The 13893-nt window shown below is 41.9% G+C and overlaps 1 long non-coding RNA gene across 2 annotated transcripts in view; it reads left to right on the plus strand.

Moving 5' to 3' along the window:
* LOC132591889 (uncharacterized) overlaps positions 1-6990 on the plus strand; it is a 242124-nt gene extending 235134 nt beyond the window's left edge. For both annotated transcript variants that reach the window (XR_015949303.1, XR_015949304.1), the window contains one exon: positions 6563-6990. This is a non-coding gene — a long non-coding RNA (uncharacterized LOC132591889). The remainder of the gene's footprint in view (positions 1-6562) is intronic.
* The last annotated feature ends 6903 nt before the right edge of the window (positions 6991-13893 follow it).

Below are 13893 nucleotides of genomic sequence, written 5' to 3' on the forward strand. Positions count from 1 at the left end.
GGAGGGGGAAAGTTTGTTTCAACACTGCTGCTGAATCTGAAAGGTCGGTGTGTGTGTGTGTGTGTGTGTGTGTGTGAGAGAGAGAGAGAGAGAGAGAGAGAGAGAGAATGAGAATTTAGGTAGCGCTCCATGGCGTTGGTCCTTGATCCAAACCACTGCAAGTGCTGTCAGTCATCAAAGGAGCTTCCTCATGTAGTTCAACAGCTACGCATGTGCAAAGAAGCCTGCATTAAAAAGCCCATTGGGTATTGCGGAAGAGCTTAAAGAAATCTGGGAGGGGGTGGGCTGTAGTTCAGGCTGAGTCATGGGGGCATGTAGCTGTATTTGATTGACAGGCTGACCTTACTTAAGCCCAGTTACCGTACTTTCGTTTCTAGCCCACTCTCGAATAGCCTTTGAATCTCCCGCCCGCCCGCCGCTTTCTATAGGCCTGACATTGCTTTGCCTTTCCAGGGGTCGCCTGTATTCAGGGGCCCAGTAGGAATTTTGCCACTTGGCTGATTGGCTGTTGCCATTTGGTTTTTGCCTACTGCTTAGCAAATTGTCACAACTTGTTAGGTTGGCCGTTAGGCTTTGGGGCTCAGAGACTCTAGTCACATACCCGCCAGGTGGGAATGATGGGCCATTACAGAACCAAACCTTGGGGGACATTCCGGGGTTGAGGGGAGAGTGCCTGTTGAACAGTACCTCCACTCCCTTGGGGGTCAGATGGAATGGTCCTGTCCCAAATGGGTCAGATGGAATTGGTCCTGCCCCAAGAGGGGCAGATGGAATGGTCCTGAAATGGTCCTGTCCCTTAGAGAGGACAGATGGATTAACCAAAGCCTAAGCCAACACTCAGAATAAAATTGTATTTTAAATAAAATTGTGGCCAAAACAATACCAAAAACCCAAACCTAAAATAATGTGTGAGTTGTGAGTTATTTAGGGGGGATTTTTGGGAGCTTCGTCACACAATGAATGGAAAGGCTATGTGTGCATGGCAGGTTCGTGTGAACCCATGCGTTCCCTTAGCATCTGAATGGTTGGATTGAAATTGGGAAAATAAATGGGTATAGAAAGCAATTCTGGTCTTCCAGGTCCTAGTCCAACACTCTAACCACTGTACTACATTAAATGTGAACTGAGGTGAGTATCTTCCCCATCCCTACTCCCCAGAGAGGTGTGAGGTAGAGTTCTTCAGAGAGGGATGATATTGGCATGGTGAGCAACCTTAGTGTGCCTCTCAAAATGAGCCTCAAGTAACATATACAGCATGTGGAGCCGTCAGGTGGATGTGACAGCCTTGCTACTAAGGTTACATTAGAACCACCCCTTGTTTTAACACCCCTGCACCCTTATCTACTGAGGCCAAGCAGAAATCTCCATCTTTGCTACAGCTGGGCATGCCACTGATCATGCAAGGCTGCTGCTGTATTGAGATCAGAAGCTGATACTGCATGCTGTTTCATAGGTATCCCATTTCCCCACAGGCAGCAGCCTGGCATGGCCTGACTATATGACACACAGTCCGCACACCAAAAGCTGTTTCCCACACGAACTGCTCTCCCTGGATCCCATTTTAACAAACAGCCCAAGGATCCAGCACTTTTTTTTCGGATATCTTTTTGGCATCCATAAAAATCCTGCTTTGCCTTAAAAAGAAGAAGACTAGAATGTGCACATGTGTGAAGCAAATGCTCCCGTGAATGAATGAAACAGAAAGAAGACCCAACTTCTGACCATAGCTGCCAAGTTATCCCTTTTTTAAAGGGATTTTCCCTTATGCTGAATAGGCTTCCTCGCGAAAAAAGGGAAAACTTGGCAGCTATGCTTCTGACTGTTGTGTGAGGCTTTTTGGTTTTGTTTGGTTTTTTTAAAAAATGCCCTTTAGTTAATTAATGAGATGTCTAACCACAGAGTGTTACAGGGCTCTTTCAACTAATTAATTTTGCCTACTCCTGTGCACATTTTTGCATGTCTGATGTATTTAATTACAAGGTACATAGCCCAGCTGTTACCACCTCGTTCAATCACAAAAGGCATTTACACTAATGGCTATATCTGAAAACATACTAATATGGCTTGATCCAGAAAGGAAGATCCACATGCAAAAATGGGCTTCTGCCTGCCCATCCCAATGCTTATTATCACATCCTTTCGGGCACCACTCTTTTACTCTCTTTTTGCAGTACAACTCTATGCAGGTATACTCATAAGTAAATCTTTCTAAATTCAACAAGGCGTAGCTACAAGCAAGTAGATGTTATGAGGGCAGCCTCATCCTAGAATTGCAGATGTAGGATTGCAGCCCCAGTCATTATACTGATATTCATCCACTGTACCATTTGAGGGTCCTCCTTTTTCTGCTCTTTAAGATACGGTACCCATTATTCCCATGCCCCTGGGGGTGCTATTTTGTGATTGGTGTCCACACAAAATTCCAAATGTGCCCATTCACACATTCAGGAAGGTTGGCAATCCCTGATCTAGACCCTCTAGATCTTGTTGGACTCCCTATCACATCAGCCCTAGCCAGCATGGTCAGGGCTGGTGAGAGTTGGAGTTCCACAGCATCTCGGGGCCCCATGTTGGCTACCCTTGAATTAGTCCATTCTCAAAGGACTGTGACTCGTACATGGTACAAGACCACACTTTCAGATTATGCAGTAAGCTCTAGAAGAACAAAACTTTTAAAACAAATTAAAAATAACAAGGCTAATGCTGTTAATGTTTTTTTTTTAATTATTTCATCCATATTTCTGTTATCGAAAAGCAAAGCATGAATGTCTTTAAGAGTCTGCAACAGTCATAATCCCTGGAGAACATTGCTTAAGATGCAGCAATTTTAAAATGAATTATCTAAAATCTTCCTGGCACCTCAACACTTCTTGAGTCATGTTTAGTATGTATGAGGCAAGGTGAAATTGCTCCATTCTTCCTGTTCTCAAGTGACCTCTTGGCTGTCTTTCAAATCCCTGCAGACCACACACTTCTTCTGTGACACTTTTCAACTGTGACCTCTCAGAAAACACCAGCACAATGTCATGATGAATTGCCTTCTGGAACATTTTATGCCTATAACAGCTTTATATCTGTTCGCATTGGATTCTCAGATTGAGGTTAGAGTTTCTGTCTCTATAACTTTGTACACTACGAAGCTCAAGAGATGTCCCTTAAGGCATGCCAGCCCAAGTGTTTACAAATGAATAGAAGATGTTTTGGCACACCAACTTGATATGCCTTGATGCAAAACAAATTAAGAAAGAAGAAAAGATTTCTAATGTCTCATTCACAGGCAGAGAACAACAAAAACAATTTTATTATTATTATTATTATTATAATATTATTATTATTATTATTATTATTATTATTAGGGGAAGGTGGAGAATTCCAGGCTGAAGTAGTGTCACAGTGTTATAATGCATATAATGTGCTTTATCATTACAAATGTAGCTGAGTCAGAAATACTCCTAAATTTCCATAAGAAACTCCAGTCTCAGCACACAAAGGACCAAATCACCTGCTACATGGGGAATTTGTGGTGGTGCTGGTTCTTGCCCATAATATAATTGTTGCTGGTAGTATTGGTGCATCTGCACTTCAGAAATCCAAAGTATTATTTGTCTGCACATCTGTGTCCCCCCATTTTTCTGCAGCATATGACCCATCATGAATTGAAGCATATTTTATTGAAATCAATGGGGCATATTCCTAAGTACACATGTTTGGGTTCACAGTATTAAATGGCTTCTTTTATCTTTGTTTTCACCATAGGTACTTTCTCTTTGCAATGAGATTGCTTGTTCTAAAAAAAAAGAAAGGAGAGGACTGATTCTTACATCAAATGTCCTTGCTTATGGTACATCACATGGTTGCAGATTCTTTGTGGAGTTTGTTTTATCATGCCAAGAGTTAGCTCTTTTAAAAAGGGAAAGAACCATGGAGAGTTGAGGAAGGGGCAAATCACATTTTATTCCATCACGGGCTCCGCTGACTTTTACTTCAAGGGCCAGCAAAGAATAAATGAAAAGAATTTATTTCTTGAGCAATCTTACAGCAGTCTTTGATCTCCGTAAGGGTATTCATGGTCTCAATAACTACCACACTTTAATAGAAATAACTGAAACCTGGATTTGAAATAATTGACACCAAAGGGAAAACATATTAAATATAGTAATCTTGACTTGCCCCTTGCATTTCTTTTTCTAGTACCAACATTAAAGGTAAACTAATCCTTCCTTTCTTTCACCTAAACTAGTGATTTATTTAGGCTAGAGAGATGACTGTATGCTGTTAAAGAAGACAAGTCCATCCCACTCGCCGGGAAGATGTTTAGAAGAGCTTCAGTTTGGGGAAATTGGTCCCCTGCCTTCTCCCATTTTTTTGACCAGGTTGTCAAATGAGCAAAATGGACAAACAGATGCACAACGTAGCAATGTTGGAATTTAGATTAGAACAAGATTATTCTTTTTGTGTTTCTTTTTAGTGGTCCCCCCCCCTCCCATTGTGTATATTTCTGTCTTTGTTCATGGAGTTTTCTTGGCAGGGATACTGGAGTGGCTTGCCAGTTCCTTCTCCAGGTGGATCACGTTTAGTCAAAACTCTCCACTATGACCTGTCCATCTTGGGTGGCCCTGCATGGCATAGCTCATAGCTTCTCTGAGTTATTCAAGCCCCTTCGCCATGACAAGGCATTGATCCATGATCCATTGATCCATGTTCCATTGATCCATTGATCCATGATCCATTGATCCATGTTCTCGAAGCTACGAACATGAGTTTGACCAAACTGCGGGAGGCAGTGCAAGACAGGAGTGCCTGGCGTGCTATGGTCCATGGGGTCACAAAGAGTCGGACACGACTAAACGACTAAACAACAACAACAACAACAACAACAACAATATTTCTGTATTTTGTATGTCATATGTTTTGTTTAATCTTATAAAATCAATGAATATATTGGTGGGGGGGGGGAGAGAAGAAGAACCCAGATGAAAAAGGAAATGTATAGCATAAAAATATTATTTCTCCCAATGAAATTATTCCATAATTAACTTGGATGAATAATCTCCAATCCAGACCAAGTGGGGAAACTCAGATGGAACCCAGGGGGGGGACACATTGTTTAATGCTGGGGTGCTCTTATAAAACTTGGCCTTTGCACACACTATTTCCTTGGCAGATGCAGGAAGAGAGGTTCGGCTGATTAAGATAGGTGGTACTTTTATGGCACCTCGATGCGTATAATGAAATGTTATTTTGTGTGTGTGTGTGTGTGTGTGTGTGTTTGTGTTTTTTACAGTCTATATAAATGGAAATATTATCTTTTTAAAGATGTCACAGAAGACAGATTCACCCTATTAAGCCCAGATTGTTTAATGCAATTTTCTCACCAAAAGGCCAGATGTGAAATGAACACAAAAGTCCCAGCCAGGCACTTTAGGTTCCCCGCTCGTCTCTCTCTCCCCCCCTCCCTGCAATCCCAAATTATTTCTTAAAGCAGTACTGACAGCACTATACAGGGGAAGCAGCCGTTATTCTATTGGGAGGATTGGATCTCTAAAAGATTCGCTGTGTCTATAGCCATTCTCCTGTTATATATTCTGTCTGTCATTTATGACTGGCCAAAGATGTAACATTTGATCCTGCATCCGCTGAAGCCGATGGCACAATCTCCGAGGTATAAGGCGGATGCAGCGGTGACTTTTTGCCTAAAGTGACTTCTGCAAGAGCTCAAAGGAAAAAAAATGAATCTGAAAAAAGTTCAGTGTTAAATTGCAAAGTACACTACAAAGAAAAGAGGGGGAAAGTTGGTTATTCTTATAACTTTCCCTTTCCAAAGGGTCAGCAGTTGACAGAGTCTCTGAGGTCATACGTTGCATTATTGTACCAATTTGTCACTTAAATTAAAGCCATTTAGTCCATTATTTAGTGCAGAGTGGCAGAACAAATGTGTTTTATTGTATTTTTAATGTGCTTTTTCCCCCCAGATGGGGAAATAAAATTTTAAAAAACCGAACTGTGGAGGCAGATGTTGGGAAGATTTCACCAAGAGACCCTACAGGAATAATTTCTCTGAATAGAAACAATAAAGCGAGCATCTCTAGCTGTAGGTCTTGTGCCATTTATTTTTCATTTCTAGGTTAGGAACAGAAGTGCCAAGGCTGTGGGGTCTCAATGCAAAATACTTACATAGCAACTGGATATAAATCTCATTGTCGGTGGCTGGGCTTAGCTGAATTTAATCATGTTTTTACGCTGCCTTCTAAACAAACCCAGAGCATGTTTAGATCATGATCCTTGCTGTCTATTTTATAAAATGATGTTTCTGTAAGTGGTAAAAACACACACATTTCTGTCACCTTCTGGCAAAATCTAGTGACACCACAGACAGTTTTTCCCCCTCAATGAGAGAAACTTGCCTTATCCATCTGTTGAAATCAATGGACTTAAAAGTGCTTAACGGTGCATTCCTCTGCAGGCCAACTCAGAAGAAAGTCTCACTGGTAGGGCTGAGTTTGTCTGGTATCCTATCTGTTGTCTTTTAATAGATTCATCGTCACTGTCATTTAAACTGCAGGAATGGAAAGCAGAACCAGTCCATTGTCTCTGAGGAGAGACCTGCACCATCAAGCTCTTCCTCAACTACTTATATAGCTGAAATAACTTCATGACTTCGAGAATTGCCAAGAAAGCATCTTGAATGTTTCCCCAGAACCTTGTTTCCAAAGGGCTCAGTTTTCCATGGGAAGGTGATCTTACATATCACCAAGTGGAGAAAAGGTTGCAAGTACCAGTGATTTTCCTCTATGAACATTCCCACTCTATTTAGGAGACCCGAGACTTCTGGAAAATGTAAGTACCCTCAGTTCCAATCTAATCAAGTCATATCATAGAATCATAGAGTTGGAAGAGACCACAAGGGCCATCCAGTCCAACCCCCTGCCAAGCAGGAAACACCATCAAAGCATTCCTGACAGATGGCTGTCAAGCCTCTGCTTAAAGACCTCCAAAGAAGGAGACTCCACCAGACTCCTTGGTAGCAAATTCCACTGCCAAACAGTTCTTACTGTCAGGAAGTTCTTCCTAATGTTCAGGTGGAATCTTCTTTCTTGTAGTTTGAATCCATTGCTCCGTGTCCGCTTCTCTGGAGCAGCAGAAAACAATCTCTCTCCCTCCTCTATATGACATCCTTTTATATATTTGAACATGACTATCATATCACCCCTTAACCTTCTCTTCTCCAGGCTAAACATACCCAGCTCCCTAAGCCATTCCTCATAAGGCATCGTTTCCAGGCCTTTGACCATTTTGGTTGCCCTCTTCTGGACACGTTCCAGCTTGTCAGTATCCTTCTTGAACTGTGGTGCCCAGAACTGGACACAGTATTCCAGGTGAGGTCTGACCAGAGCAGAATACAGTGGTACTATTACTTCCCTTGATCTAGACGCTATGCTCCTATTGATGCAGCCCAGAATTGCATTGGCTTTTTTAGCTGCTGCATCACACTGTTGACTCATGTCAAATTTGTGGTCTACCAGGACTCCTAGATCCTTTTCACATGTACTGCTCTCAAGCCAGGTGTCTCCCATCCTGTATTTGTGCCTTTCATTATTTTTTTGCCCAAGTGTAGTACTTTACATTTCTTCTTGTTAAAATTCATCTTGTTTGCTTTGGCCCAGTTGTCTAATCTGTTAAGGTCATTCTGAAGTGTGATTCTGTCCTCTGGGGTATTAGCCACCCCTCCCAATTTGGTGTCATCTGCAAACTTACTCAGGATGCCCTGAAGCCCATCATCCAAGTCATTGATAAAGATGTTGAATAAGACTGGGCCCAAGACAGAACCCTGTGGCACCCCACTAGTCACTTCTCTCCAGGATTAAGAGGAGCCATTGATGAGCACCCTTTGGGTTTGGTCAGTCAGCCAGTTACAAATCCACTGAATGGTAGCATTGTCTAGCCCACATTTTACCAGCTTCTTTACAAGAATATCATGGGGCACCTTGTCAAAGGCCTTGCTGAAATCAAGATAGGCTATATCCACAGCATTCCCTTCATCTACCAGGCTTGGAATTTTGTCAAAAAATGAGATCAAATTAGTCTGACATGACTTATTTTTCAGAAACCCATGCTGACTTTTAGTGATCACAGTGTTTCTTTCTAGGTGCTCACAGACCGTTTGCTTAATGATCTGCTCTAGAATCTTTCCTGGTATTGATGTCAGGCTGACGGGGCGGTAATTGTTTGGGTCCTCCCTTCCCCCCCTTTTGAAAATAGGGACAACATTTGCCCTCCTCCAGTCTGCTGGGACTTCGCCTGTTCTCCAGGAATTCTCAATGATTTTTGCCAGTGGTTCTGAAATCACCTCTGCCAGTTCTTTTAATACTCTTGGATGTAGTTCATCTGGCCCTGGAGACTTGAATACATCTAAATTAGCCAAGTATTCTTGTATTACCTCCTTACTTATTCTGGGCTGTGTTTCCCCTGCTGAATCATCTGCTCCATATTCTTCAGGTTGGGCATTGTTTTCTTCTCTAGCGGTGGGTGGGGTCAGAAGCAAAAGTGGGCGGAGTAATGGATGTGACACCTACCTTTATACAGTGGGTGATTTTTGGAGGGATTATTTGCTAAGATCTTTTGTGGCTATGTAGGAGGTCCTGGCAGGCATACTGGCACCCACAGGCAACACATTACAGTTGTACCTGGGATCCTGAATGCCCTGGAACTCGAACGTTTTGGCTTCCGAACGCCGCAAACCCAGAAGTGATTGTTCCGGTTTGAGAACTTTCTTTTGGAACTCGAACGCCTGTCATGGCTTCTGAGGCTTCTGATTGGCTGCAGGAGCTTCCTGCAGCCAATCAGAAGCCACAATTTGGTTTTGGAAGTCAAATGGACTCCGGGAACGGATTCCATTCAATTTCCAAGGTACAACTGTAGTGACTTCTGCCCTTGGGGATACGAAACAATTCTTAGTTTAATGCAGCAATCAAAAACCTCCTTGAACTTCAGCGGAATTCCTTCTACTGAGTATACAAGTATAGGATTGCATTGTTATTTGGGTAGGGGGAGGTGAGAATGGAGTTTTACTCTTCTTTCAAGTCATATAGGGAAATTACAATCCTGCCCAAACAATTGACTATGTCCAAACCCATAACTTTCTGTTTGGGAGTTTCTATGTAGCTTGTTATAATTTAGTCATTTTATTATTATTTAGTTAATTCATCTCCTGCCCTTCTCCATGAAGGAGCCCAGGATGGCAGGGACAGCAATAAGGAAACATTAAAAGCAAGCAACAATTAAAAACAGTTTTTAAAACTTAAAAAAAACAAACAAAACCAGTTGAAAACACGTTTAAAAACTGAACACATTCTTAGTCCTCTGTTGGCCCAATAATAATAAAAAACATGTCATCTTTGTCTATTATTTCTATGATTAGAAGTAATCTGATGATAGGACTTTCAGAATATGTATCCTCTGACCTTCATATCCAGGAAAGCACTAAGGACAAAAACTGTTAAATCCAACTAATTTAACTTGCTCGTCTAGGATGTTTAATGTAATTGTGATTTAACAGATCTGCACAATCTGAAACTTCTGTGCTTTGCATATGGGGATAAAATTGGAGAATTCGGATCATTTTTATTAGTTAAAGAATGTGAAGACCTGTAATCTATCACTCCTTTCTAATGCACAATTTAGACAGCTCATGCTGCCTTCCATTAACATTAAGTATGAAAATCTATGTTTAAGTAATATTAGGGTTGTGACACAAATTAACAAATGCTATGCAGTTTGAAGTTAAAGCTTTTTTAAAAAAACATTCCTGTTCAAAAAAACCCAAATTGAGGTGAGGACACTATCAGTTATTTTCTGTGTGGGTTACATTTCCTTACACCCAGTTGTAACCTTCTCATTCTTACTTGTCCCCAGAACCTTCTCATAATTATTGGAAATGGGATAAGTGTACAGCACTGAGCACCTTTAGTCTGCACTGATTTCAGAAAAATAAATAGCATGTTTCTTCTCGAAATGATTTAAAAAGGTCTACAGAGCGTCCGTACTCTGTAAGATAAAGCACCTCCTGTTTTTCCACACATTAAGCAGGCCTAACTGTAAAATTTACATTCTCATCGGTGAGGAGTTTCACAAGAAACCCCATTGATTTTAATGGACAAATTAGTCATTAATGGGATTAATGGTCCAGTACTCAGTACTCTGAATGGAGCAATCTGTGATTCCTGTCTCTGAAGCTGGTCAACACTTGTGCTATAGAAAAGGCTTAAAAAACAATATACCTGCCAAGGAAGGTATGAAATGCTTTCCAAAATAAACATTTTGCTCACGAATGCTACATTTATTGGAAAGTATGTTATTGACTGATTTGTACATTTGTTGCACACTATCGTGTAGGTGCCACAATTTCACTTATTAACATTTGTCTCCAGCACAGCCTGATTCTAAGCAGGGCATATCTGCTGTTCCTATTCATTTCTGTTCCTGAGCAGCAAAAGATAAGGCTGTATTGTGGTCAAGCAAATGATGCAAAGGTAGCCTGAGCAAGCCGCCAAGAGCTGCTATTAATTCCTCTCTTATGTCTGCATTGGAGTGTATGGGGTATCGGGGGAGAGATAGTCTTCTGGTGATCTGTGGCTCCTAGAAGATAAACCAGATGAGGAGAGTCAATGGGTCTCAAACCCTCAGTGAGTTAGGGACTGCATGTGAAGACAGGCTCCAGCAGGCTGAGAGGACAAGACCAATATAGTGGGTCCAACAATCAAGAAGGCGGTTTCTGCACATGCCATAGAGTGCAGTGAGCAGCAGATGGGGTTCATCAATCTGGGAATGTAGCGAATCTAGAAGAAGGAAAATTATGGTCCTAAACCTCCAATGCAGTGTGGGATATCTTTGAGAGAAGAAAAAGCTAAAGAGTAAATCCTACACAAATCTGGAGTGGAGTCTCTAAAATGGTTGGATGGCGCCTTGTATGCCTCCTTCCGGCAACTCTTGCAGCCAAGCTGGTGCCAAACGCATTGCTCTGCTTTCCTTTGGACCATATCAGTGAGGCTGAGAGAGGGGGTCTTTTTGTCTGGGCAGCCCGGGACCTCCATCCATAGTGCCCAGGCTTGTGCCCCATGGAGGTCACCGGTGCTGCTAACACAGCAATTTGACTTCACCTCCAGAGGTGTAGCAAACATGAGAGGGCAGAAGATTCAGAGTGATATTCTATTGACCCTGCAGCTCTTCAGAACTTGGAACTCAGGCCATTCATATCCTTTGAATGATGGGCATTGAGACCAGACCTTGTGAGTGTGCACCTCTGGCACCATGTGTGTGATGTTTAGTGGAAGCAAAGTACCTAGGAAATGTATACTGTACCTATCCATGAGGAATGTAAAGGTGATGTGCTCAGTGTGTGTCATACAAGTATGGTGAATCATACATGCATATTCATATGTGGCTGCCTTGCTCACAATAAATGTTTTGTGCATGGTGGAAGAAGTCCACATGCATCCCCCATCATGCAAGGCACATTGTCACAAAATCTGGGCATGCAATATCCCTGGCTCCAAAATGCTGATAATGAGAATCAAAAGTAATCTAAAGAGTTCCCAACCACTGAGTAAAAAAATCTCAATTTTTCACTGACCTTAAAGCAAATAATTAAATTACAATCTCTTCAGTACTGTTTACTAGCATCCCGTGTAAGGGAATATATCTAAATTATGAAAATACTCTCTAAAGGCACTATGTCATGACTGTTCGTAATGTATACAATCAGCTCTCATGAATTTGCTATCATACAATGAGCTGCATCTTCTTTTTATAGTCTCTAATACAATAAATAAGATCTGATCGCAGACCGATCTTTGACAAGAAGTCCATGGTGACAGCATCTGATAAACATGCCATCATGACAACTGAAATTTAGCATGCAGGATACAAAGTGCAATAGAAATAAACATTTGTTCTCCCTACACAATCCCACACACTGTAGTACTAAGTGTGTTCTCTGGCTTCTGCAGCTGCAAATAAAATGAAATGTGCAAATTCAAAGTATAGGAAATTGCTAAGCTACAAAATATGGCTGCTGTGTGTGTGATATATATATGTTTGTGTGTTTGTGTGTGTGTGTAAAGCTCTTTGTGGTTTAGTTTTTTCATATAACCTTAATGATAGAGCATTCTGTAAATCATGTCCTCCCTCAAAAAGGGCATGTGTTGCGGTGAGACCTGGCAACCAAACCCTTGTGTTGTGGGTGGGTAAGATTGGATAGCCACAACACCCGATTGGTAGGTCCTTTGTTGATGGGTTTAATCTGACCAATGGGACACTAGCCAAATGGATCAAGGGACCTATATATGCGACTCATGTGACCCTGAGCTTTCTCTCTTGGTCAGTACATCAGAACACCCGCCCACCTCTCCCTATATTTAGGGCTTGTGTGCTTGACCTTGCTTTGTTGTATGTCGTCTGTCGTTGGGACAGGCACAGCAGGAATTTTCCCCACTTGGCTGATTGGCTGGTGCCATTTGGGTTTCGTCTGCCATGTAGCAAATTGTCACAACTTGTAAGGTTGCGGATAGGCTCTGATTCAGGTGATAGGGATGGGGGAACAATCTCGCCATCCCTATGTGAAGGGGTGTTCCATTAAAGGAATCCAGGGACTCAATGGTTTGGTCAACCCTGTGAGGGGTTGTGCCTGTGCCTCAGTCCAGGGGGACTTATGGGTGGTAGACATAGCATGTGCCTGGCTTTCCACCATTCCAGGTGTTGACCCTTGGCTGACCTATAAAAGAGCTCTGGGTCAGCGCTACCTGCAATGGTGCAGGGAGCTAGTCGAACCAGAGCCTATGCAACCACTCACTTACTGTAATCAATAAAGTTGTGGCCTAAATTCTGCCAAAAGCCAAACCAAAAATATGAGTCTTGTGTGAATTTATTTAAGGGGGAGGTTTAAAGATCTGAACACGCAACAAATTGAACCTCTTGCTCACTGGGGTAAGCTTTCAAAAAATGTTAAGATTTCCATCAGTGCACTTTTGTGGTTGACAACAAGAGTTTACTTATGAACTTTGGGGTCACTGCTCTATTATTTGCTACCCTGTCCCCTGTGAAGTAGATGTAAGATCTATATAGCTATTATTGTCTTCCGGAAAATATGGGTGCATTGCCTATTAAAATTGCATATCCTTTTATGCAGTGCTATTTTTCTAGAAAAAGAGGTGCCATAACTCACCACGAATGCCTCCCTTGTTCTCTTATAATAGCAATGGTGCCCACCTGAGAGGTGCAAAAACTAAGTTCCAGTGAGTTCCGGCTGAAAAAAAGCTCTGCCTTTATGGAATAAACACTGCCATCATCACAAAATGAGTGGGACAAACAGGTTAAAGACCCTAATTCTTTGAGAGTTCTTGAAATCTTGATTTGAGGGTTTACAATTACATAATTTGATTTTTCACATTATCCTTTGAAGATGTTGCACTGCAGGGGTTAGTATCATGTCCTACTGCAAATGATATTTATACCTGACTTACACTCTGGCCCATGGTTTATATACTGTGCTGATAAATAAACTGAACAGAAGCCACTATGGCTCGATGCAGAAGAAATTACTTATGACCTTGAAGGCAGCATCTCCCCCCCCATAAGTCATCCCCCCCCCAAAAAAAATGTTTGAACGGGCCGGATGTAGTAGACTGCACAAACCAATCACTTGGCTGTTAAAGAGCGTGTCTTTCCCTTCCTGGAGACAGCTTTGCTATAATTGAACTCTCATTTGCACGGCTTACCTAGTTTCCCTGCGAAATAGATGATTTCTTCTCAAATGTCCCCTTATCGGTGCACGTCACAAAGACATCTGCAGAGAAGATGACTGCAGTAGCTCATGTCTGTAAATTCTTCCTCAGAGTG

The sequence above is a fragment of the Zootoca vivipara genome, chromosome 3, assembly GCF_965207765.1.
Source record: "Zootoca vivipara chromosome 3, rZooViv2.hap1.1, whole genome shotgun sequence".
Lineage (NCBI taxonomy): Eukaryota > Metazoa > Chordata > Lepidosauria > Squamata > Lacertidae > Zootoca > Zootoca vivipara.